At 35.6% G+C, this 24,950-nt stretch overlaps 1 long non-coding RNA gene across 5 annotated transcripts in view; it reads right to left on the bottom strand.

The window, feature by feature from the left end:
• Positions 1-24,056, bottom strand: part of LOC102160880 (uncharacterized) — an 83,513-nt gene extending 59,457 nt beyond the window's left edge. For all 5 annotated transcript variants that reach the window (XR_014843668.1, XR_014843669.1, XR_014843670.1 and 2 more), the window contains exons 1-2: positions 23,978-24,056; positions 17,386-17,440 (exon numbers count right to left, since the gene is read on the bottom strand). This is a non-coding gene — a long non-coding RNA (uncharacterized LOC102160880). The remainder of the gene's footprint in view (positions 1-17,385; positions 17,441-23,977) is intronic.
• Between the last annotated feature and the right edge of the window lie 894 nt (positions 24,057-24,950).

The following is a 24,950-nucleotide window of genomic DNA, read 5'->3' as shown; positions in this document are numbered from 1 at the left end:
ATTTCTTGGGCCGCTCCCGCGGCATATGGAGGTTCCCAGGCTAGGGGTCAAATCGGAGCTGTAGCCACCGGCCTATGCCAGAGCCACAGCAACGTGGGATCCGAGGCGTCTGCAACCTACACCACAGCTCACGGCAACGCCGGATCGTTAACCCACTGAGCAAGGGCAGGGACCGAACCCGCAACCTCATGGTTCCTAGTCAGATTCATTAACCACTGCGCCACGACGGGAACTCCAGCATTCTTGATAATAGTCAAGGTATAGAAACAACTTAAGTGACCACTGACAGATAAGTGGATGAAGAAGTTGTGGTGTAAGTGTATGTATGTGTGTATGTGTGTGTGTATATATATGTATGTATGTATGTAAAATGTACATATATGTAAATTTTATATATGTGATAGATTATTATTCAGCCATTGAAGAGAATAAAATCCTGCTGTTTGTAAAAACATGGATGGACTTAAGGTATTATAAGTGAAATAAGTCAGAAAGAGAAAGACACACTGTATAATCTCACATATGTGGAATCTAAAAAAATGTACAAAAAAATCCCCCAAACTGATAGAAAAAAAGATCAGAAGATCAGATTTATGGTTATTAGAGGTAGGAATTGGAGGAAGGGGAGAATTGGATAAAAGGGGTCAAATGCTACAAACTTCCAGCTACAAGTACGTACTAGGGATAGAACAAGATGACTACAGTTTGAACAGTCTTCCAATATACCATACAGTGGTAGTAAGAGAAGATCCCAACAATTCTCAACCATAGCGAAAAAACTCTTTTTTGCTATCGAGATCATGGATATTAACTACATTTATTGTGGCAATTATTTCACAACCTACATAAATTAAATCACTATACTTTACACCTTAAACTTATGCAGTTGTGCATGTCAATGATATCTCAATAAAACTGGGAAAAGTTTAATTTAGGTTTATCATATTAATAAAGAATTATCTTTTCCAAAAATCAAAGTTGAATAGTTCAGAGTTTAGTGAAATAAGTTCTGTGGTCTGTAGGCCTGCCCTCTTGGTTAACAACCATCCATGAGAACAGAGATAATGCACACAGCTGCAGGATGGATGAAGCCTTTTTTTCGTGCACTAGTGATGCTTCTCATCAATAATGAGACAATTAGTAAAGGAAGAAGAGACACAAAACAAGTGTGGCTTTTATTGAGGAAGGAACTCCAGCTGTTTGAATCATTATGTATTATTAAAAGAGTAGATGTTCTTAAAACATGAATGTAACAGCTATTTGCCAAGGCCTCCCAGCCTGAAGGAAAAATAGGGTCACAAAGACCAGAAGGAAGTGGCAGAATCTGTGGAATCCATTTCTCTTTCAAATCCGCCTCTGCTGGTTTAGTAAGTCCCTGGGGTACTCTCTCATGAGCACTTAGAGGGCTACAACTGCTCTTTTCCTCCTGCGTTGAGTAATCGCCTTCTCAGCTGATTCTGATGCTCATCAGATAGATATGATTTGCTGCAGGTGATTTTGTGATGTGATTTTCTTCCAGCCCAAATGCTGGCTGCCACGGTGAGCTATCAAAATGAGCTCCATATCTCAGTGGTCACTTCAGTGATATCTTTTATTATGCTACATGAGTATTTATGCTCTGAAGTGGAGGTAAATATCCCTTTAGCTTGTGTTACACTTTATTTCTAGCCTCAAAGAAGGGTAGTTTTATACATAAAGTTTTTCAGTTATCTCCATGTCACTGCAAAAAATTTCTATCCTGCAGGCCTTGGTCTTGGGCAAGAAGAAAGTTTTATGTACTGTAGTTCACTTCTATTTGTCCCTCCTTTACATCTCTAATATGTATTCATAAAATATATATCTGTAAAAGTCAATTTTCCTTACCCTCAAGATGGCTTATTTTCTATTTGGTACAGGGTCTGATAGGTTAAAGGGTATTCATTTTCCCTAAATTTTTGTATCAGTTTTGGGGGTGGGATTAATGATTATAATTAATACTTTTCAGGAAAAAATGAAGTCTTTACCAATATAATCAGGATCAGTCTAATATGTTAACTCCTTATACACATGGCTAACCTGCCTGAAGTTACAGTGATACGGTTTAGATTTAACAGACATGACAAGTAGAATTTGTCTCTGGTGCCATTATCCATTGCATTGTGAAAAACTGCTCAGAATGGAGTGCCTAATTGATTAGTTATGACTCCATGGGTAGCAGTGGTAGTAACACTAACATATTTGCTACCCTCAAGCTAGAGTAATGGTTTCTAGCACTGGTTCGCTTCTCATTTGCCACACATCCCACCTCTGAGAATTAATGATTTAGTATAGTGATAAAGTAACTAAGTATTAAATAAAAATTATTAGCTGTATTTAAAGAATTAGAGCACTTTAAGTATCTATTGTATTTAAAGAACTAGAGCAACTATAATGATAAATACTGTGAGAAATTAGGAGACAGAATTCTATATAAAATTAAAAGGTGTGAACTTCTAGTTTCCGAACAACTTGTGCTCAGCAAGGCTTTATTTTCCTAGCAAAGATTAAAGATTCATGAGAGGAATCTGGGTAAGTTTTGTCTTTAGTTTTTCCCACTTTGTGATCTTCCATTTATTCATTGGTGTTGTTTATATTTTCCTATCTTTTTCACCTTCTGGCTGCTAAAACTTATCTTAGACCATAATTAAAGGGTTCATTCATTTTGATGAACAAATTATTAACAGGTACTAATTGTGGTAGATAAGTATTATATATTTCAAGAATATATACACATTTTTACATGTATATTATTCAGTAATTTAACACATTTGTTGACAACTCATGTCCCTAACCTTCCTAAACTATGGGGCTGCAGTGATCAATAACAGATTTTGCCCTCATGGGTCATATGTTTTAGTGTGAAAAAGACAGATAGCAGGAGTTCCCTTGTGGCTCAGTGAGTTAAGAATCTGGAGTTGTCATTGCTATGGTGCAGATTTGATCACTGGTGGGAACTTCCATATGCCACAAGAATGGCAAAAAAAAAAAAAAAAAGCAAACATAGAAAATATCAAGTAGTAGTGAGTACTATACAGAGAATTAAATTAAGGTGATATGGTGATGAATGATCAATGAATAATTTTTCCAGATGGAGCAGTTAGGAAAGGCCTTTTTGAACAATGACATTCAAGGTATCTGAATGAAAATAAAGATTCAGCTACACAAAATTATGTGGAAAACACAACTTAAATAGAATTTTAGCCACAGGAAAATAGACTGTTTCCATCCTCCCCAAATGCTTAAGGACCCTGTCAACACATCATTTTATGACCCTCCCACATATACAACATACCTCGATAAATTCTCGTGTCATTAGTATTTGAGAGATTTTATAATGTTCTAATTTATTAAATTATGAGTTCCTACCGTGGCTTAGCAGTAATGAACCAGGCTAGTATTCATGAGGATGTGGGTCCAATCCCTAGCATCGCTCAGTAGGTTAAGGCTGGCAGCTACAGCTCTGATTTGAACCCTTACCTGAGAACTTCCATATGTCCTGGGTGTGCCCACCCAAAAAAAGAAAATAATATCCTCAAATATAGGATCTACTTTTAGCAGCCAAAAGGAGTGGGGAATCACCTCAGAGGGAACAATTATTCAGGCACCAGATGTCTCAAGAGCAATATTAAAATCAGAAGACTGTAGAACAGTATCTTCAATGTGCTGAGAAAAATGACCTTCAACTTAGAGCTGTGAATGCAAGGAAATGTCTTCCAAAATGTTTTTTTTTTTTCATAAAGTAATTTTATTTATTTTTATTTATTTATTTTTTTGCCATTTCTTGGGCTGCTCCCACGGCATATGGAGATTCCCAGGCTAGGTGTTGAATTGGAGCTGTAGCCACAGGCCTATGCCAGAGCCACAGCAATGCCAGATCCGAACTGCGTCTGCAACCTACATCGCAGCTCACGGCCACGCCAAATCCTTAACCCACTGAGCAAGGCCAGGGATTGAACCCGTAACCTCATGGTTCCTAGTCGGATTCGTTAACCACTGAGCCACGAAAGGAACTCCAAGAAAGTAATTTTAAATAGAAATTGTACATGCACAAAGAAACAGCAAAGGAATTAACAAATATTTTACAAAATAATGAAAATGTCAAGCTGTTTGAGATTAAAATGGAAAAGAACTGAAATATGAGCAAGTAGGTTGGAATTAGTTTTATTGAAATGGTATATTGTTCTTATATTATTCATGTGGCAGGTTAAAATATTAAACTTTTACATGGTAATATTTCAAAAATAACCATCAAAAAATAGAAAATACAACTTCCAAAACAGTAGAACAAAATATGAAAAGAAAGTACTCAATCAGTTCAAAAAAGGCAAGAGAGAAGAAATAGCATAGAAAATATATGACAGTATACAAAGACAGCAATAAATGTATCCAATAATCACAATAAATAGAGTTATGAGACAGGTTTAAAAGTTAAATCCAAGAATAAGCAGCTAAGAGAACCATCTAAAATGTAAATTGGGAAAGTGAGAAATGAAAGCATGTTAAGAAATGATGCAATTATATAATAAACATGAAATATACTTAAAAGTCAAAAGCATAAGTAGAGGTAGAAAAGGCGATAACATAACATTAAAAAAGCTTAATTTACATGTAGAAAAAAATTGTATTGGGAAATAACTATTAAAAAAGAAACTAAATATACATGGATAGCAAATGAAGAAAAAAAAAAGCTTAATTTACAAAAACCTCACAAATCAGAACTACAATGTGGTACCACCTCACACTGGTCAGAATGGCTATCATTAATAAGTCTACAAATAGCAAATGCTGGAGAGGGTGTGGAGAAAAGGGATCCCTCCTACACTGTTGGTAGAAATGTAAATTGGTACAACTACTATGGAAAACAGTATGGAGTTCCTCAGAAAACTAAATACAGAACTACCATATGACTCAGAAATCCCACTCCTGGGCATATATCCACACAAAACTTTCACTCAAAAAGATACAGGCACCCATATATTCACTGCAGCACTGTTCACCATAGCCAAGACATGGAAGCAACATAAATGTCCATTGACAAATGAATGGATTAAGATGTAGTACATATATACAAGAGAATACTACTAAGACAAAAAAAGAACAAAATAATGCCATTTGCAACAACATGGATGGAACTAGAGATTCTCATACAAAATGAAGTCAGAAAGACAAGTACCATATGATATCATTTATATGTGGAATCTAAAATATGGCACAAATGAATCCTATCTACCAAAATAAAAACAGACTCACAGACAGGGAGACAGACTTGTGATTGCCAAGGGGGATAGGGGAGAGAGTGGGATGAACTGGAGTTTGGGGTTGATAGATGTAAACTATTACATTTAGAATGGATAAGCAATGAAGTCCTACTGTACAGTACAGAAAACTATATCCAATCTCTTGGGGATAGAGTATGAGGAAGCTAGTATGAGAGAGAATGTATAACTGGGTCACTATGCTGAATAGCAGAAATTGACACAACACTGTAAATCAACTAAATTCTAGTAATAATAAAAAAAACTCATTCAACAGGAAGATATGATAATTCTAAACCAACATGCACCTGATAAGTTTGTCAATATATTTGCAAGAAATTTATGGAGGGATAAATTAAGAAACACATCACGATTATGAAGAGTTTCAATATTCTTTATTGTCAAAGGTCAGACAAAATAATAACTTTTAAGAATTAAGCCACATAAGAACTAAAATCAACAGATATGTGTGGAATCATTTACTCATTATTAGAGAACATACATTCTTCTAAAACACAAAAAGCATTCAAATAACCTACCATGCATGTTATTAATTAACCCATAAACCAAGTCTCAACAAACTTCAAAAACCTGTTATCTCTGTGGGAGAATAGGAGCTTAAGTCCTGCAGGCATCCTGCTCCAAGCTAAAAATCTATATCCCATCATAAAGATCTAACAAACTTAATTTTTCTATGTATAAAGGCAATTAGCTAACAAGGACTGTTATTCTAGTTACCTGGTTAATTTATGGTGAAATATGCATTTAATTAGTATTATGAAGTACTATTTTAGGACTAGTTACTGTTCTGAGAACATATATATAATGTGTTTATCAGCTTAATTATATAAAATGGTGGGACTTTTTTCTGTATCTGTAATTTATTTAGCAGATTGCCTGTGATTTTTATCACGTTCTTGTTTAATGCCTACTCAATAATAAAACTTTTCCTTCTCTCCTAAAAACAAAAACAAAAAACCCCTGATATCATGCAAACCACATCACATTGTTGTCACACAGCCAATCTTAGTCCAATTAGGTTATAATAAATTGCAATAAGATAAATTGACAGATTAAAATTTGGAAATTAAAAATTATACTTCTAAAAACTCAGATATAAGAAAAATAAAATATGAAGAACTGGATGATAGGTTATCACATATTAACACCTGTGGTATACAAGAAAAACATATTGAGAGGAATATAGTGTAAATATGCTAATATTTGTAAAGAAGGCTAGAAGTGAATGAGTGAGACATCGAAACAAGAAAAAGAACAATAAAATAAAGCCAAGAAAAGAATGATGGCTGTAGTAAAGAAAAATGGAAAAATTAACAAGGACAAAAGTGATTTCTTTCTTTTTTTTTGCTTTTTGGGGGCCAGGCCCACGGCATATGGAGGTTTCCAGGCTAGGGGTCTAATCTGAGCTACAGCTGCCGGCCTACCACAGTTACAGCCATGCCAGATCCGAGCTGCATCTGCAATCTACACAGCTCACAGCAACGCTTATCCTTAACCCACTGAGCAAGGCCAGGGATGGAACCTGCAACCTTATGGTTCCTAGTTGGAGTCATTTACACTGCGCCACAATGGGAACTCCAAAAGTGATTTCTTTAAAAGACTATTGAGCAAATCTTTGATGGGATTGGGATTGAGGTAAAAAGAAAGATGTTGTGAATAATATGCATTTTAAAAAGCTTATAACTGAAGACAATAAAAATTGGAAAAATTAGATTTCTACAGGAAAATTAGTAGAAAGTGATAGCACTAACAAAATAGATGAATTCCCAGAAAACATACAATACTGAAAACAAATGAAGGGTAAATAGTTTAAATAGCTTAAATTTTCTTATAATAAATAATCAAATCTTTCCACAAAGAAAACAACCGGTAAATGTTTTATAGACCATTTTTACTAAAGTTTCAAAGAAGAGGAATTAATTCTCATTTTTCCAGAGACTAGAAAGAATGGTAATTCCCAAGACATTTAATGAAGTCAGTATAACCTTGATACCAAAATTACAAAAGGACATTATGAGAAAGGAGAGTACATTCCAATCTCATTTAAGAATATAGAAATAAGTCTTTTATAAAAACCTACCAATAATCTACATCAAATACATATCTTAATGGTTAAATGTCAGAAGCATTATCTCTGAAGTTGGGAGCAAGACAAGAGTATTTATTATAACTTCTTTTCAGGGTTTTAATGTAGATCCTAGCTGGCAGAGTAAGATATGAAATAGATGTGAAATTACAGGTCAATAGCCGTCATGAACATAGATGCAAAAGTCCTCAACAAAATACAAGTTAAATTCAATACATTTAAAAGGTCATACACCATGATCAAGTGGGATTTATTCCAGGGGTACAGGGATGGTTCAACATCTCCAAATCTGTCAGTGTGATATACTACATTAATGAAATTAAGTATAAAAATCATGTGATTATCTCAATGCATGCAAGAAAAGCTTTTGACAAATATGATAAAAACTCTTAAAGTAGTATAGAGGGAATGCACTTCCACATAATAAAGGCTGTGTATGACAAGCCCGTAACTAACATCATTCTCAATGGTGAAAGTTAAAAGCTTTTCCTCCAAGATCCAGGACAAGACATAACTTTTATCCAACATACTATTTAAAGTCATAGCCAGAGCAAATAGACATCCAGTGCTTGCTTCAGCAACACATATAATAAAAAGACATCCAAATTGGACAGGAAGAAGTAAAACTGTTACTATTTGCAGATGACATGATTTACATGTAGAAAACTCTAAAGATTCCATCAAAAACTGTTAGAATTGGTAAGAGAATTCAGTAAATTTGCAGGCTACAAAGACAATACACAAAAAAACTGTCATGTTTCTAGACTAGTAACAAGCTATCAGAAAGAAAAATTAAGAAAAACAATCCCATTTACATTTGTAACAAAATACCTGTAAAAAACTTGATGGAGGAGGTCAAAGACCTGTATATTGAATTGAAACCCATAAGATATTAATGATGAAAATTAAATGTGACACAAATGAAAGATATTCCATGTTCATAGACTAAAGATTTATTCATTGTTAAAATGACCATACTACCCATGGAGTTCCCGTCATGGCGCAGTGGTTAACGAATCCGACTAGGAACCATGAGGTTGCGGGTTCGGTCCCTGCCCTTGCTCAGTGGGTTAAGGGTCCGGCGTTGCCGTGAGCTGTGGTGTAGCTCTCAGACGCGGCTCGGATCCCTCGTTGCTGTGGGTCTGGTGTAGGCCGGTGGCTACAGCTCCGATTAGACCCCTAGCCTGGGAACCTCCATATGCCGCGGGAGTGGCCCAAGAAATAGCAAAAAGACAAAAAAAAAAAAAAAAAAAAATGACCATACGACCCAAATCAATCTACCAATTCAATGCAACCCCTATCAAACTTCCAATGGCATTTTTCACAGAAATAGAACAATCCCCATATTTGTATAGAACTACAAAGACCCCAAATAGCTAAGACAACCTTCACAAAGAAGAACAAAGCTAGAAGGATAATACTCTAATTTCAAACTAAATTAAAAAGCAATAGTAATTAAGACTGCATATATTAGCATAAAAACACACACAGATCAATGGAACAAATTAGAGAGCAAAGAAATAAACCTATACTTATATGATCAATTAATTTATGACAAAGGGGTCAAGAATACACAATGAGGCGAGGACAATTTCTTCAAAAATTATGTTGGGAAAATTGGAGTCCACATGCAAAAGAATGAAATTGGACCATCTCACACCATACATAAATATTAACTCAAAGTTAATTTTAAAAAGCCTTGAATGAAAAGAAAGACCTGAAACCATAAAACTCTTTGAAGAAAAGTTTCTTGACATAGGTCTTAGCAATGATTTTTGAATCTAACACCAAAACAAAAGGAAAAATAAACAAGTCTGATTACATCAAACTAAAAAGCTCCTGCATGGCAAAGGAAACCACCAACAAAATGAAAAGGTAACTGACAGAACTGGGAGAAAATATTTCTACATAATATATCTGATAAGGGGCTAATATCCAATATATATAAAGAACTCATATAACTCAATAGAAAAGCAAACAATCTGATTATAACATGGGCAGAAGCTCTGAATAAACATTTTTCAAAAAAAGATGTACAGATGGCCAACAGAAACATGAAAAGATGATCAAGACCATTCATCATCAGGGATATACAAATAAAAACTACAGTGAGGTATCCTCTCACACCTGTCAGAATGGCTATTATCTAAGAGACAAGGAATAAAGTGTGGGTGAGGATATAGAGAAGAGGAGACACTTGCGGACTGTTGATGGGAATATAAATTGGTGCAGCCACTATGGAAAACTGTAGGGAGGTTCCTCAAAAGAATTAAAACTAGAAGTACCCAAATTGATCTAGCAATTCCACTTCTGGGTATTTTTCCAAAGAAAATGAAAACACTAACTCAAAAATATATATGTTCCCCCATATTCATTGCAATATTAAAATAGCCAAGATACGGAAAGCAGCTTAAGTGTCCATCAATGGATGAGTGGATAAAGATGCTGTGATAGATATACTCACAATGAAATATCATTCAGTTGTAAAAAAATGAAATCTTGCCACAGTATGGATGAAGCTTGAGGGCATTATGCTAAGTGAAATAAGTCAAGCAGAGAAAAACAAATACTGTATGACCTCTTTTATGTATAATCTATAAAACACACACACAAAAAAACAAGCTTATAGATACAGAGAATAGATTGGTAATTGATGGAAATGGAAGGTGGGAGAAATGGGAAATGAGTGAACTGGTTTTTGTTTTTCAGTTTAAATGAAAGAATTACTTATCCCTAGGCCCCACTACCAGAGTTGTTTTTTGTTTTTGTTTGTCTTTTTAGTGCCACACCCATGGCATATGGAGATTCCCAAACTAGGGGTCCAATTGGAGCTGCTGCTGGCCTACGCCAGAGCCACAACCATGTGGGATCCAAGCCATGTCTGCGACTACAACACAGCCCTTGGCAATGCTTGGATTGTCGGATTCATTAATCACTGAGCCACAACAGCAATTTCTACCAGAGGTTTTGGGGTTTTTTTGGGGGGAGACACACCCACGGAACATGGAGGGTCCCAGGCTAAGAGTCGAATCTGAGCTGTAGCCACTAGCCTACACTACAGCTCACAGCAACGCTGGATCTTTAACCCACTGAGCAAGGCCAGGGATCGAAGAACCTGTGTCCTTATGCATACTAGTCAGATTTGTTTCCACTGAGCCATGATGGGAGCTGCATACCATAGGATTTAATTTTTCTAAGATAATGCCCCTAGAATTAGTGTTTTAAAGAGCTTCTGTATAAGACTTCAGGGAAGGCATGGCTGAGAATTACCACTGTAGATCTTTGGAGATTTTCCTAGAGCTCGTTCTTCTAATTGCAAACATCTAGATGAGATCCAGGCCCCTCTGGAAGGTTTCTGTCCTATAATGAAATAGGCCATCCAGCTCCCAAGCAGATTTGTATGCTTAGAGTCAAATACAAAAATGGATATACCCTTCTGTCTAAACCTGACTCTTGATACTATGCCCCTAGGATGGCCTCTCAAGATGTGGATAGCCTGCCCACTTGCAATTATGGGTACATCACGAACTTTGCCATTTGGTAAAGAAAAGAAAAAGGTATAAATATATATATTGAACAAAGAAACAAAACTATCATCCCCAGATCATGTAATTGCCCACTTGAAAAACCTAATGGAATTCTATTAGAATTTATTTTTTATTTTTTTTTCTCTTTTTTATTTTCCCACTGTACAGCAAGGGGATCAGGTTATCCTTACATGTATACATTGCAATTACAGTTTTGAGTTTAAAATGCTGCTTACATACAGTAAGATCTACGTGCAAAGGTAAATTGGATTTCTAAAAAATAGAAAATTAATTTACAGAAGTATATTATTTGTCATAGAATTAAAAATATATTCAGGGATAAGCCTATAAATGGATAGTTCTGGCTTTTGTGGAGACATTTATAAACTTTTGTGACAGGCATTAAAGAGATCTAAACCAAAGGAGAGATAAAGCCACTAACAGAAAGACCAAGGTCAAAGTCAAAGTGTCAATTTTCTGAAAATTTATCTTTAGGTACAATGCAATGCCATAAAAACGTTTAAAAATTTTTAAGAACACTGTATTTATTGGAAATATATATAGAAGAGCAGGATCAAATATTAGTCAAGGTATTTCTGATGACAGCAATTGTAGATTTGTTCAACAAAAAGGCATTTTCAAAGTAATGATAATTAAGAGAATCTGGTATTAATACAATGATAGGAACACTGAGCAATGGAACAGTGTAAAGAGACTAGAAACAGACTCAGCAATTTGTAGAAAATTGATATCTGACAGAGTTGTTATAGATCACTGAGAAAAGTGAAGTATATTCTGTACATGGTGCTGAGATGTATGTAGGGGAACTGATTACTTTGTATACATCAAACCATTTATAAATAGATTAAAAACTTAAGTAGGAAAGGTAATCTTTAAAATGTTTAGTGGATAATCTAAGGTTGACTATTGCTATGAGTTCAGAATATGAAAGGCTTTTTTTTTTTCCCCCAACACCCATGGCATATGGAAGTTCCCAGACAAGGGGCTGAAACAGAGCTGTAGCTGCCAGCCTATACCACAGCCACAGCAACACCAGATATGAGCCTCATCTATGACCTATACCATGTCTGCAGAGCAACACTGGATCCTTAACCCACTGAGCAAGGCCAGGGATCAAACCCATGTCCTCAAGGATACTAGGCAGGTTCATTACTACTGAGCCATGATGGGAACTCCTGGAAGGATTTTTAAATATGCAAAATCTCTAAAAAAGGAAAGTGATAAATTTAACTTCTTTAAGATTAATTAACTCCTTTTCATCAAACCACATCATGAAGAGAATGAAAGCAAGTCGAAAACTAAAGAATATATTTTCAGGGAATATAACTGAAAATGAATTTGCATCAGGAATAAAGATCCTTGTTCTCTTGATCCTTTCTTGCCATCTGTCTCTAGAGCTGGGGGAAAAGAGTACTGATAAAGAAATGCTACAGATTACCAATAATTTACAAAATCCCAATAGTAAAATGGTCAAAAGATATCAAGACATTTCACAGAAGAAAAGCATTTCCATTTCACAAAGGAAAACAGAAAAACTTTCAAAAGTATATTGTCTTACTAGAAATCAGGAAAATGCCAATAAATCCACATCAGATACAACTTAACACCCACACATTGCCAAAAACCTAAGCCAGAGGATTTCAGGTGTTTTGAATTCTCACATGTTGCTGTGGTGCAACCACTTGGAACATACTTTTTTGCATGTTCTACAACTTGGCAAATCTTATATATATAAACATGAGAAACTCATTTGTGTTCCTCAAGAGAAGTGTACAGTAATTTTTTATAGAAAAGCTATTTGTAACAGAACATAACTGGAAACAACCAAACTATCCACAGAGAGAATTAGTAAGTTATAATGCATTCACATAATAGTATACAGTGGTTAAAATGAAGGAACCACATACACACATAGAATATGGTTGAATATATCCATTTTGAAATAGAAAAGGAGTTGTAGAAAATTGGATACAGTATAATACCACTTTTGTGGAGTTCAAAGGCAAGCACTATGAAGTAGATGTTCAGATATACAAACACACATGTAATAAAAGCATAAAAAACAAGGCATGATAAAACACAAAATCCAGAATAACAGAGAGGTTGAGAAGAAGCCTCATTGGGCTTCCTGATATATGAATACGAATTCTTATGTATATATCAAATATTACAAAATATAATCATCTAAAATATTTGTTATTCAGGATAACAGTTTAAGAGTTGAGAATGAAGAATTTAGTAATGTACTTAATGATTTTGAAGATTGCAGATATGCTCCTCGCTCAGTCGGCCTGAATTTCATTAATATCCATTGGAAACTGAATTCACTAACATGATATTTAACAGAACACAAACTCTAAGTTACATGATATGAAGAATTGTGATGTTCTTGTAATACAGTACCACCTACTTGCTTGTGAGTACCAACAGGAGAACTGGACTGGGTAGTCAGCCGAGTAGGTTCTCAATCTATCTTTGTGTCAGGATTCTGAACATATTCGGACAACTTGCCTACCTTCCTTGAATTCATTTTGCCCATCTATGACATTAGCATATGGATCTCTAAGGTTCCCTTTAAAAACAATGCTGGGGCCAGTCTCTGTACCTTCAGGTGTCTTTTCATATTCTAGGTGTATTTCTTCTTTCTCTGGCCACAGCAACCAGAGAAAACACCTAAGGGGCGTCATATAATCAGAGCCATAATTTTTTCATTACCTAGATTATTAGAGGACTCTAATTGTAGCTTGTGCAGTTCTCTATCATAGCTTGTGGCTTCTTCCACCCTCCTCTTTTATATAGTACCTACAGTTTCTTGTTTTATTTTAGTGATTCTGCTGTGACTCCAGCCCCCTGACAATTCACTCCTATCTGGCCTTCAAAGTACCCTCTAAACCATCACCTGTCATCTCTTTATGTGCAAGCCTTCATTTCTCTTTAGTTGTCTAGAGTAAGAAAATCAGTTATTTCCAAAACTTTAACATTTTTTAATCCCATGGCTCCTTATATAAATAGCACTACTGATGTCTTACCCAGAGGTACCAGTTTGTTTTTTTTTTTTTTTGTCATTTTTGCCTTTTCTAGGGCCGCTCCCATGGCATATGGAGGGTCCCAGGCTGTAGCTGCCGGCCTATGCCACAGCCACAGCCACGCAGAATCCAAGCCGCATCTGCAACCTATACCACAGCTCACAGCAACACTGGATCCTTAACCCACTGAGCGAGGCCAGGGATCGAACCTGCAACCTCACAGTTCCTAGTCGGATTCGTTAATCACTGAGCCACGACGGGAACTCTGTGCCAGTGTCTTTGAGCTTTTCAACCAGCTAGAATATACCATGAACACATTGGTTAGCCACTGACACAATAATGCTGTGTAAAAGCCTGAAAATTCAGTGTCTTCACAACATTGTATTTTATTATTTGCTTTAGGTTGTGGATCTACCGATCTTAGCCCTACATGTCTTCAAAATCTTCTTGGAAGAAGTTACCTTGGTCCTTTCCTTTTCATGGCATATCACAGGAGTACAAGGAGCCAAATCAAACCAAACACATTTTTGACTTTTACTACAGTCATGGCCATTTACAGTCCACTGGATAAAGCAAGTCACACAGCAAGGCCCAACACTGATGGGGTTTATGTACAGTTGTGTGTGGGGGGTGGATATCCTCCAACCACTATGGAAAACAGTATGGATGTTCCTCAGAAAAATAAATCTAGAACTACCGTATGATCTAGCAATCCCACTCTTGGGCTATATCTGAACAAAACTTTCATTCAAAAAGATACATGTATCCCTATGGTCATAGCACCACTATTCACAGTAGCTAAGACATGGAAGCAACCTAAATGCCCATCAGCAGGTGAATGGATTAAAATGTGGTACATATATGCAATGGAATACTACTTAGCCATAAAAAGACAATATAATGCCATTTGCAGCAACATAGATGCAGCTAGAGATTCTCATACTAAGTGAAGTAAGTCATAAGAGAAAAATAACATATGGTATTACTTAAATGTGGAATCTAAAATATGGTACAAATGAACCTATCTACAAAATAGAAACAGACCCGAGGACATGGAGAGCAGACTTGTGGTTTCCAAGGGAGAGAAGGGAAAGAGTGGGATGGACTGGGAGTTTGGGGTTGGTAGATGCAAACTATTACATTTAGAATGGATAAGCAATGAGGTCCTACTGTACAGCACAGGAAAGTATATATATGAATACAGTTATCTATTGGATATAGATAGTATGAGATTGGATATAGTTATTTGATATAGATATATTCTCTTTCTCATACTATTTGTTTGACTGGATCACTATGCTATACAGCAGAAATTGATGCAACACTAAATTAGCAATACTGTAATTAAAAGAAAATCTACACTCCTCCCAAAAAAGAAATGAGAATAATCCAATTCACCAAAACACTCAATATATAAAACAAAAAAAAGATTAAAAAGAAACAGTAACTATGAAAAATTTTTATCTTTTTCTACACAATTAAAACTTCTCAACCTCATCTTACATTACTACAGTTAGAAACCATCATTATTACAGACAGCAAGAAATTCTCTCAATCCGCATACACTTCAGAGGGTATGTATGTTCAAATGAGATTATGTTATTATCCAATCTCCAATATAGACAGTGACAAACAAAATATATTTTCTCCTGCCATTTTGTGGATTGGAGAGAATAATCTAAAATGTGGTATGATGAATTTGGGGTCTACCTAATGAATGACAATCACTGGAAATGTGGTGGGAAAAGCTCCAACTTGGAAACCAGACATAACTGGTTTGGAATTCTGGCCCCTGGTAATTGCCAAGTTTGAGCAGGCAAATTACTTAGACCCTCTAAAACTTATATCCCAGTCTGCAAAATGGTGATAATATCATCCTTGAGTTACTGTTGCACAGGTATGAGAATGCCTAACATAATCCATGATAGTTGACACTCAAGAACTTGCAGTTATCATCCTGGAAACATTTAGAGTATACTTATAAAGGAGTATTTTATACTTTCCTGGATGTCTTTTAAGACAGAATTTCTTTCCTCTAAAATGGCTGAAGTGTAATTTCACTTGAAAATAGGATGATACCCTCCTAAGAACTCTTCAAAAATCTATGATTCAATGATTCCAAAAAGGACCGTATTTATTCATTTCAGAAAACCATTTGCCACACTGCTGCATACTTTCAGATGTGCAAATAAAGGGATCCCAGCTGGTTGCTTTATTTTCAAACAACTACAAAGGAAACAGTAGAATTTTGGCTTCTTGGAATTTTCCTTTGAAAATTTTCACAACCATGTGTGGTTGGAATCTGGCATTTATCTTTTGCTTCCACTCTGGAAATTTATACAGCTCTCTAGCTGTTGGTTTGGGCCACATAACTTTTCAATTCTTGGTCACAGACTTCCACTTGTATAATTTCCTTCCAGTGTGAAAAACCCATATACCATGATGTGTCTACACAGCAAGACTTTAAACACAGTAACTGACCATAACTTAGAAGAAGTCACTCAGCCAGATCACTCATGAATAATAAGGAAACAACAAACTAAAAAAAAGTGGTTCTCTTACACAAATGAGAACATGGGATATAATTAGCCAAATTAATTTTATAACTCTTTGACTTCATGAGCATAATAAAATATGTATTATTCAGCTCATATTTAAGAAAAACATACCAGTTTCTAAATGATGAGATGAGATGAGACTTACCAATTTTTAAATTCTTTTAAATTTTTGTTTTAAGGACCTGTAAAATCAGCTCTTTAAGATCATGTAGGTGAAGTAAGTTGACTTTAGACATCTATTTCCTTGCCCTGTCTGTTCTTTATTGCATCCAGGTTAACTGCTCTGCCTATGGTTTGAGGGAAAAAAAAGGGTGATCCTAGAAAGACATATCTAAAAAACTTATAAATCTCAGACAGATTTTCCTTTCTTGGTTTAAAAAACAAACAAACAAACAAAAAACCCACCTTATTGGTACATTTATCTGGTTCTTTTGCCTATATCTTGACTACAACTTATTCAAAGCTGAATTTTACATTTGTTTCATTGTAAGACCTTTTGTGGATGTTTCAATCTACAGTCTACTGGTCTAACTCTGATCCTTACTGTCTTTCTTTGATATTGACAACTTCCCTGCCTTTGACTAACTTATAATTTTGTGAATCAAAATACTATTTTGTGAATCCAAAGTCATATTTATTAACTTGACAGAGAGCATGCTTTATAGAACTTTCTAGTTTATACACCTGCCATCAAAACTTCCTTCTATCGATCCATTCATCCATCTTTTTTTCCAGCCACTGAGTGTCGACTATGTGCCAGACATTCTGCTAAGCCCCAGAATATAAAATGGAAAAAAAAAAAACAACAAAAAACAGACCAGAAAACCAGCAATGAAAGCCTGTCAGCACTTGGATCCAGGCTCTGCTACTTACCGGTTGTGTTGCCTTGGCCAAGTTCCTTGAACTTTCTGTCCTTCCATTTTCTCATCTGTAAAATGAGAACAATAATAGTGCCCTACATCATAGAATTGTTTTGAGGGTTAAAGAATGATGGAGTTCCCGTCATGGCTCAGTGGTTGGCAAACCTGAGTAGTAACCACGAGGTTTTGGGTTCAATCCCTGGCCTCACTAAATGGGTTAAGGATCCAGCATTGCCGTGAGCTGTAGTGTAGGTCGCAGATGCAGCTTGGACCCTATGTTGCTGTGGCTCTGGCATAGGCTGGCAGCAATAGCTCGGATTAGACCCCTAGCCTGGGAACCTCCATATGCCATGGGTTTGGGAAAAAAAAATGTATCCATGCATGTTGCTTAGAGAATTCATAGATTATTCCGTAAACAATGCTAGTCCTCTGCCCTCAGACCTCTCTAGTCACCATTCCTATCCTAGTCCTCAGTCTTAACTAAACTGACCACCCAAGAGGGTCAGTTCCTATTGAAAAAGTCACAAACATCACAAAACCCATTAAAACATAGATTAATAATAATCTGGTTCTTATTTGTAGAATCTCTTTTTTGAATGACTTTAAAATTCAGAAACAGATATTATAGTTCTGATTTACATGGGGTCACTATTAGAGTATATTCTGTATCAGAGCTAAAAATGTCATGGACTTGTACAGCCTTAAAATTTTCTGCACTTGATAACAAGGACTCTTCACAAAGGCTGACTATAGCTTTGGGGGCTGAGAGGACACTTTGGGCTAAGACCTGCATACTGGGTCTTTATGTACTTAGTCTTCATATATTTATACTTCTTTGCCTTATGTGTATGTAATTTTACAACATAATATTATTTTAATAGTGATGGCCTAGGAGTATTCAGCCGTGAGTGCTTTAGCAGAATTAAAATGGATTAAGTTACTAATTAAGGTCTGTCCTCATGATCTAAATGTTGTAATATACTATAGAACTTATTTTACTAATTTATTAAATTAACAAGTAATTTATAGCAATACAATCTTATCTCATGGAACAAGAAAAATCTCTAATAACCTAACCTTACACCTAAAGTGACTAAAGGAAGAACAAAGCCCAAAGTTTAGTAGAAGAAAATAAGTCATAAAGATCAGAGCAGAAATACATGAAATAGAGACAAACACCACGATGGAGAAGATCAATGATATCAAAACTTGGTTCTTCAAGAAGATCAACAAAATCGATAAACCTTTAGCCAGACTCATCAAGAAAGAAGTGGGGAGGGCCCAAATCAATAAGATTAGAAAAGAAGTTACAACTGACACCAGAGAAATACAAAGGATCATAAGAGACTATGATAAGCAACTATATTCAAATAAAATGGACAACCCAGAAGAAACGGACATATTCTTATAAAGGTACAACCTTCCAAGACCAGACCAGGAAGAAATAGAAAATATGAATAGAGCAATCACAAGTACTGAAATTGAAACTGATTAAAAAAACCTCCCCCAAAGTCCAGGGCCAGATAGAATTTGCTATCAAAAGTTCAGAGAAGGGGAAACATCTATTTTCTTCTGAAAATCTTCCCAAAAATTGCAGAGGAGTCAACACTCCCAAGCTTATCCTTTGAGTCCACCATCATTCTCACACTAAACCAAAGATACCACAAAAAAAGAAAATTGCAGACAAATACCACTGATGAACATAGATGCAAAATCCTCAACAAAGTATTAGCAAACTGAATCCAACTGTATATTAAAAGGATAATACACCATGATCAAGTGGGGTTTATGCCAGCAATGCAAGGATTCATTAACATACACAAATCAATCATTGTGATACACATCAACAAACTGAATAAAAACCACATGATCATCTCAATAGATGCAGAAAAAGCTTTTGACAAAATTCAACACCAATTTCTGTTAAAAACTCCCCAGAAAGTGGGCATAGAGGGAACCTACCTCAAAATAATAAAAGCTAAATGTGACAAACACACAGCTAACATTCTCAATGGTGAAAAGCTGAATGCATTTCTGCTAAGATCAGGAACAAACAAGGATGTCCACTATCACCACTGACCAACATAGTTTTGGAAGTCCTAGCAAAGGCAATTAAAGAAGGAAAAGAAATAAAATGAATCCAAATTGTTAAATAAGTAAAATCATCACTGTTTGCAGATAACATGATGCTATACATAGCAAATCCTAAAGGCACTACCAGAAAATTAAGAGCTCATCAACAAATTTGGCAAAGTTGCAGGATACAAAATTAGTACACAGAAATAGATTACATTTCTATATACTAACAATGAAAGATCAGAAAGAGGAATCAGGGAAACAATCCCATTTAAAACAATTAAAAACAAACAAACAAAAAACCCCCCCAAAAAACACCTAGGAATAAACCTAAAGACAAAAGACCTGTACTCTGAAAACTGTAAGATGCTGATGAAAGAAATCAAAGATGACACAAACAGAAGGAAAGATTACAAGAATCAGTATTGTAAAAATGACTATACTACTCAAGGCAATCTATAGATTCAATGAAATCCCTATCAAGCAAGTATCCAGCAATATTCTTCACAGAACAAGAACAAAGTATTTTAAAATTTGCTTGGAAACACAAAAGACCATGAATAGCCAAAGTAATATTGAAAAAGAAAAACAGAAACATAGGAATCAGGCTTCCTGACTTCAGACTATATTACAAAGCTATAGTCATCAAAACAGTATGGTACTCACACAGAAGTGGAACAGAATAGAAAGCCTAGAAATAAACTCAAGCACCTATGATGGCCAAATAATCTGTGACAAAGGAGGCAAATACAGTGGAAGGAAAGACAATATTCAAATAACTGGTGCTTGGAAAAATGAATAGCTACATGTAAAAGAATGAAATTAGAACATTATCTAACACCATACACAAAAGTAAACTCAAAATGGATTAAGACCAGACACTACACAACTCCTAGAGGAAAACATAGGCAGAACACACTTTGACACAAGTTGCAGCAATATCTTGTTTGATCCACCTCCTATAATGAAAATATAAACAAAAATAAACCAGTGGGGCCTAATTAAACGTAAAAGCTTTTGCATAGCAAAGGAAATCATTAAAAAACTAAAAGTACAACCCACAGAATGGGAGAAAATCTTTGCAAATAAGACAGCCAAAAAGGGATTAATATCCAACATACACAAATATCTCATGGAGCTTTTATATATAAAAAAATAATTAAAAATGGGAAGAAGAAATAGGCATTTCTTCAAATAAGACACATGGCCAATAAACACAGGGAATGATGTTCTGTATTACTAATTATTAGAGAAACGCAAGTCAAAATGACAATGAAGTATCATTTCACACTGGTCAGAATGGCCATCATCAAAAAGTCAGCAGGAAGAGGGTGTGGAGAAAAGGGAACTGACCTACACTATCAGTAGGAATATGTACTGGTGCAACCACTATGGAGAACTGTATGGAGATTGCTTAAAATACTAAATATAGGCCTACCACATTATCCAGCAATCCCACCCCTGGGCATCTCGCTGAAGAAAAATCATAATTCAAAAAATACATGCATCCAAATGTTTATTGCAGCACTATTTATAACAGCCAAGACATGGAAGCAACTTAAATGTTCATCAATAGTGGAATGGATAAATAAGATGTGGTACGTACTTACAATGGAATATTAAACATACATTGGAATATTACTCAACCATAAAAAGAATGAAATAATGCCATTTGCAGCAACATGGAGGAACCTAGAGATTATCATGAGTGAAGTCAGACAAAGACAAATATCATATGATACTTACAGGTGGAATCTAATAAAATGGTACAACTGAACTTATTTATAAAACAAATTCACAGATTTCAAAACCAATCTTATGGTTACAATAGGTGAAATTGTTGAGGGGAGGGAAGAATTGGGAGGATGGGAATAACATATACACATTACTGTATAAGATAGATTATTAAAGAGAACCTGCTGTATAAGCACAGGAAAATCTACTCAGTAGTTTGTAAGAATGTATATGGGAATAAAGAATGGAGATATTTATATGTATGACTGATTTGCTTTGCTGAATCCTGAAACTAATTACACCATTCTAAGTCAACTCTATTTCAATTAAATTAAATTTAAAAATCCAATAGTTATTATCATAGACTAGGCACTCAGAAAACACATATAAAAACATAAATGTAGAAGACAGTTCATGTCTTCAAGGAACTGGTCATCTAATGGAAAAGAGATAAACATTTACTAAAATTATGAAAATTATGGTAACACTAGTAGAGCTATGTACAGAGCATTAAAGAACTGAGGAAAGGCCAAGATAATGTGCACCCTTTGTGATGTTTTATGGTCATCGAATTTTCCTCTTTGATGTAGTAGATGCTAAATGCAAACATGAAATTTTCTAGTACAGCTAAGTACATAACTTTGGGCCTTGTTTTCCAAAATGAGAGGACTAATAAGGGCTGGTTCCTCACATTATCAAAACTTTTTGAAAAAAAAAATATATTGTAAATGGGTTATTATCTCTAATCTGTATCAAATTTCAGAATTTTCCCAAATTAACTGAATTATTGGCTTGCTTGTTTCATTCTTTTGATGTAGACAACCACAGATATTTGCATAGTCTTTTTGAGATGATATATGGTTGCGATGTCTCATAGGAAGAGGGTTTGCCACAAGCAGGGAGAAAAGAGGCCAGTATAACGGGAAGAGTCACCTCTTATTTGCAATTTTATGAGAAATCAGAGTTCTTAAGTCATTAAAAAAAACCCCAAGTAATTAGAAGAAGAAAAATACGATTTTCATTATACCATGAATTGTGTGATTCTCCTCTATTTTTCCCTTCTTGCCAGTTTAGTTTGGTATGATTGTGAAACTTATTAATAAGCATTAAAATGTCTCATTTCAGAAAGTTGTTTTGGTTACCTATTAACTGCTTCATGTAGGACTAAGTGATAATATTTAAGAGTTTCTTTTTCTCTGCCCAAAACTATTATTTTGCTAAGTCTTAAAATCTTATCAGAATTTAATTCTTTCTATTTAAGATTTTATACTATTGATACTTATTTTATATAGAAAAAAATCAACTCTTTAATTAAACACTTTTGTATTAAAAGCCCACAAAATTGGTATTCAGGATAGGAAATTTTAAGAAGAATGAGTCATAATTCCTGCACTTAAGTAATTTCCATCTAAAAAAGAAAAAACTGAATGTGAATACCTAAAATAAGGTAATTGACAAATGATATGCTTTACTTATCCCTTAGACAAAAACGTGTTGCGTGTCTATGTTCTGAGCATTAAGTGAGAGTCGGGGGATACAACTGTGAAGAAAGCAGGCACATGATGTGGGCTCACAGTGTGGTAGAGCTGACAGATATTTACCAGGAAATCATGAGCCTTCACTATGGGCCAGACACTCTAAAACCAAAGATAGAAGATCCTGCCTCATGTGCTGACAGTTTAATGAAGAAGATGGACCATAAATTAAGCAATGACTAAGCTTCATGATAAGAGCACTAATAGAAGTATAGGAAGAACATCACAGAAGGACCAAGGAAAGGCCAAGAAAAGTGCAGCCATCATCCCATTTACTAATCATAAAACTCCCCTGAGTTTTATTACGTGTCATATAAATGTGGGCAACATTTTGCAGCACAGCTAACATGTGCTTGGTGAGCAATTTACTCTATGTTGAAAGCCACAAAGAAAATGGGAATACAGGAAGAAATTCCCTTTGGTATCACAAGGATAGCTTCATGAAAGAGATGCCATTTGAACTGAGTTCTTCACAGAGGATTCCTAATCTTGGAAGAGAGGATTCCAGATTGAGGATCAGTATGAACTAATCTGCAGAGATAGAAAAGTATAGGCATTTAACATCTAGTGAATAATCCTATGTGATTAGATTTTCAGGTTAAAGAGTATTAAGTCAAGAAAAAACATTTACAAATTGCTTTTTCAGGTCTTGAAAGGCCTTGTATACCTTTAATAAAAAATTTCAGCCTTATCTTGAAAGGAAACTTCTCTATGAGAGAAAATAAAGGGAAGATACCTGGTTCCTATGCCAAGGTGTCAGAAAGAGCCACAGAAAGAAGTGATAAAGGCAGAGCACAAGGAAACTGGTATAAAGTCTACTTCCAGCAGTTTCAATATTTGCTTAAACCAAAGTTTAGTCATTGAATCCCTAACCATCTGTTGAGAAATAAAATACCACATACCCTGTTATTAGGCAATGAGAAATAAATAGGTATTGGGCATAACCACAAGAAAGGCAGATATATTAACAACTCACAGTAATCCAAGCAATTCTTTATAAAGTGCCAAGATGGAGGACATACCATGTGTGCAGAAAGAAGTAACTAATTCTGAATAGAATCATTTAGAAAGGATTCATGCATCGGCAGGCTGACTCTACAGCCTGAGGTCCATGACTGCCTTTCACTAAAATCATGGCTCTTTGCACCTTGTCTTAAATGAAATTCCCTGGAAACAGGCTCTGAGATAGAAAGTTGCATGCAAAAGATTTACAGGGTGGTTCTTTGGAAAGAAAAAGAGGGGAAAGAAACAGAAACTAACCTGTGATGCGGCTTCACTGAGACCTTGGTCGATTCTACAGAAAGCTGCTGGATCTGGGAAGATCACACTCAAGTGGGCTAAACTGAGGCAATTGGGACAGACCTTTATATTGTGGCATCAGTCAATCATTGGCAGCTGAGAATCCCCTGGATGAGGCATGAACTTGGGCGAGGCAATTGCCTGCAGCTGAGATGATTTCCAGTTATGGATACAAGCTGGGAGCTGTCAGCAACTTTTCATCCCAGATGAGGCCAAGATGGTAGGTGGAAACCTGACTCCAGGCTGAAGAGTTTCCTTGTAGTTTTTCCATTGTAGGTTGTGGACTGTGATAGAGGGTTTTTAAGAGGATAAGGTGGCATAAGTTGATTTTGGTTTTAGAACGCTATTTCTGCAGCAATGTAATGGGTAATTTGGCAAGATAACAGATGCTGGCAACTACTAGTTGGGAGCCTACTGTAATAGTTAAGGCCCCATTCAAAATAATTAAGGTCTGATTCAAACCTGTGTGAAGTTTTTTCTAAATTTTTCCAAGCAGAATGGCCATTTTCTCTACCATTTTTCCATAGCTCTTGTTATATTTTTATTTTATTTTATATTTTAGTATATTTTTATACTGACTTTATAGCATCAGTAGTTGATTCTAGTTCTATTGACTGAATTCTTTTGAGGCTGTAGCCATCTGTTTTTGTTTGTTTTGTGTGTATGAGGGGGGTTGTCCATGGAAGTTCCAAGGCCAGGGTAGAACCTGAGTCACAGCAGTGACAACAATGAATCCTTAACTGCTAGAGAACCTGGGTAGCCATCTGCTCTTATCTGTAGCTCCCAGGGGACCATCATTGAGCCATGAGTAGAATTTGATAAAAGTGTTTCGAATTCAACAGTTCAGGGAAAAGAGGATGAGCTCCTAAAATGGAGTCAGTAGTAATAGGGAAGAAGGGAATGGTATTAACAAGGGATGTCTCCATGCCAAGGT

The sequence above is a fragment of the Sus scrofa genome, chromosome 4, assembly GCF_054392235.1.
Source record: "Sus scrofa isolate SSC_HxYL_T2T_F1_AM1 chromosome 4, Sscrofa_HxYL_maternal_Yorkshire_Landrace_v2.0, whole genome shotgun sequence".
In the NCBI taxonomy this organism is placed as follows: Eukaryota; Metazoa; Chordata; class Mammalia; order Artiodactyla; family Suidae; genus Sus; species Sus scrofa.
The sequence above is the reverse complement of the archived record's forward strand: the minus strand, read 5'-3'. Positions and strand labels throughout refer to the sequence as shown.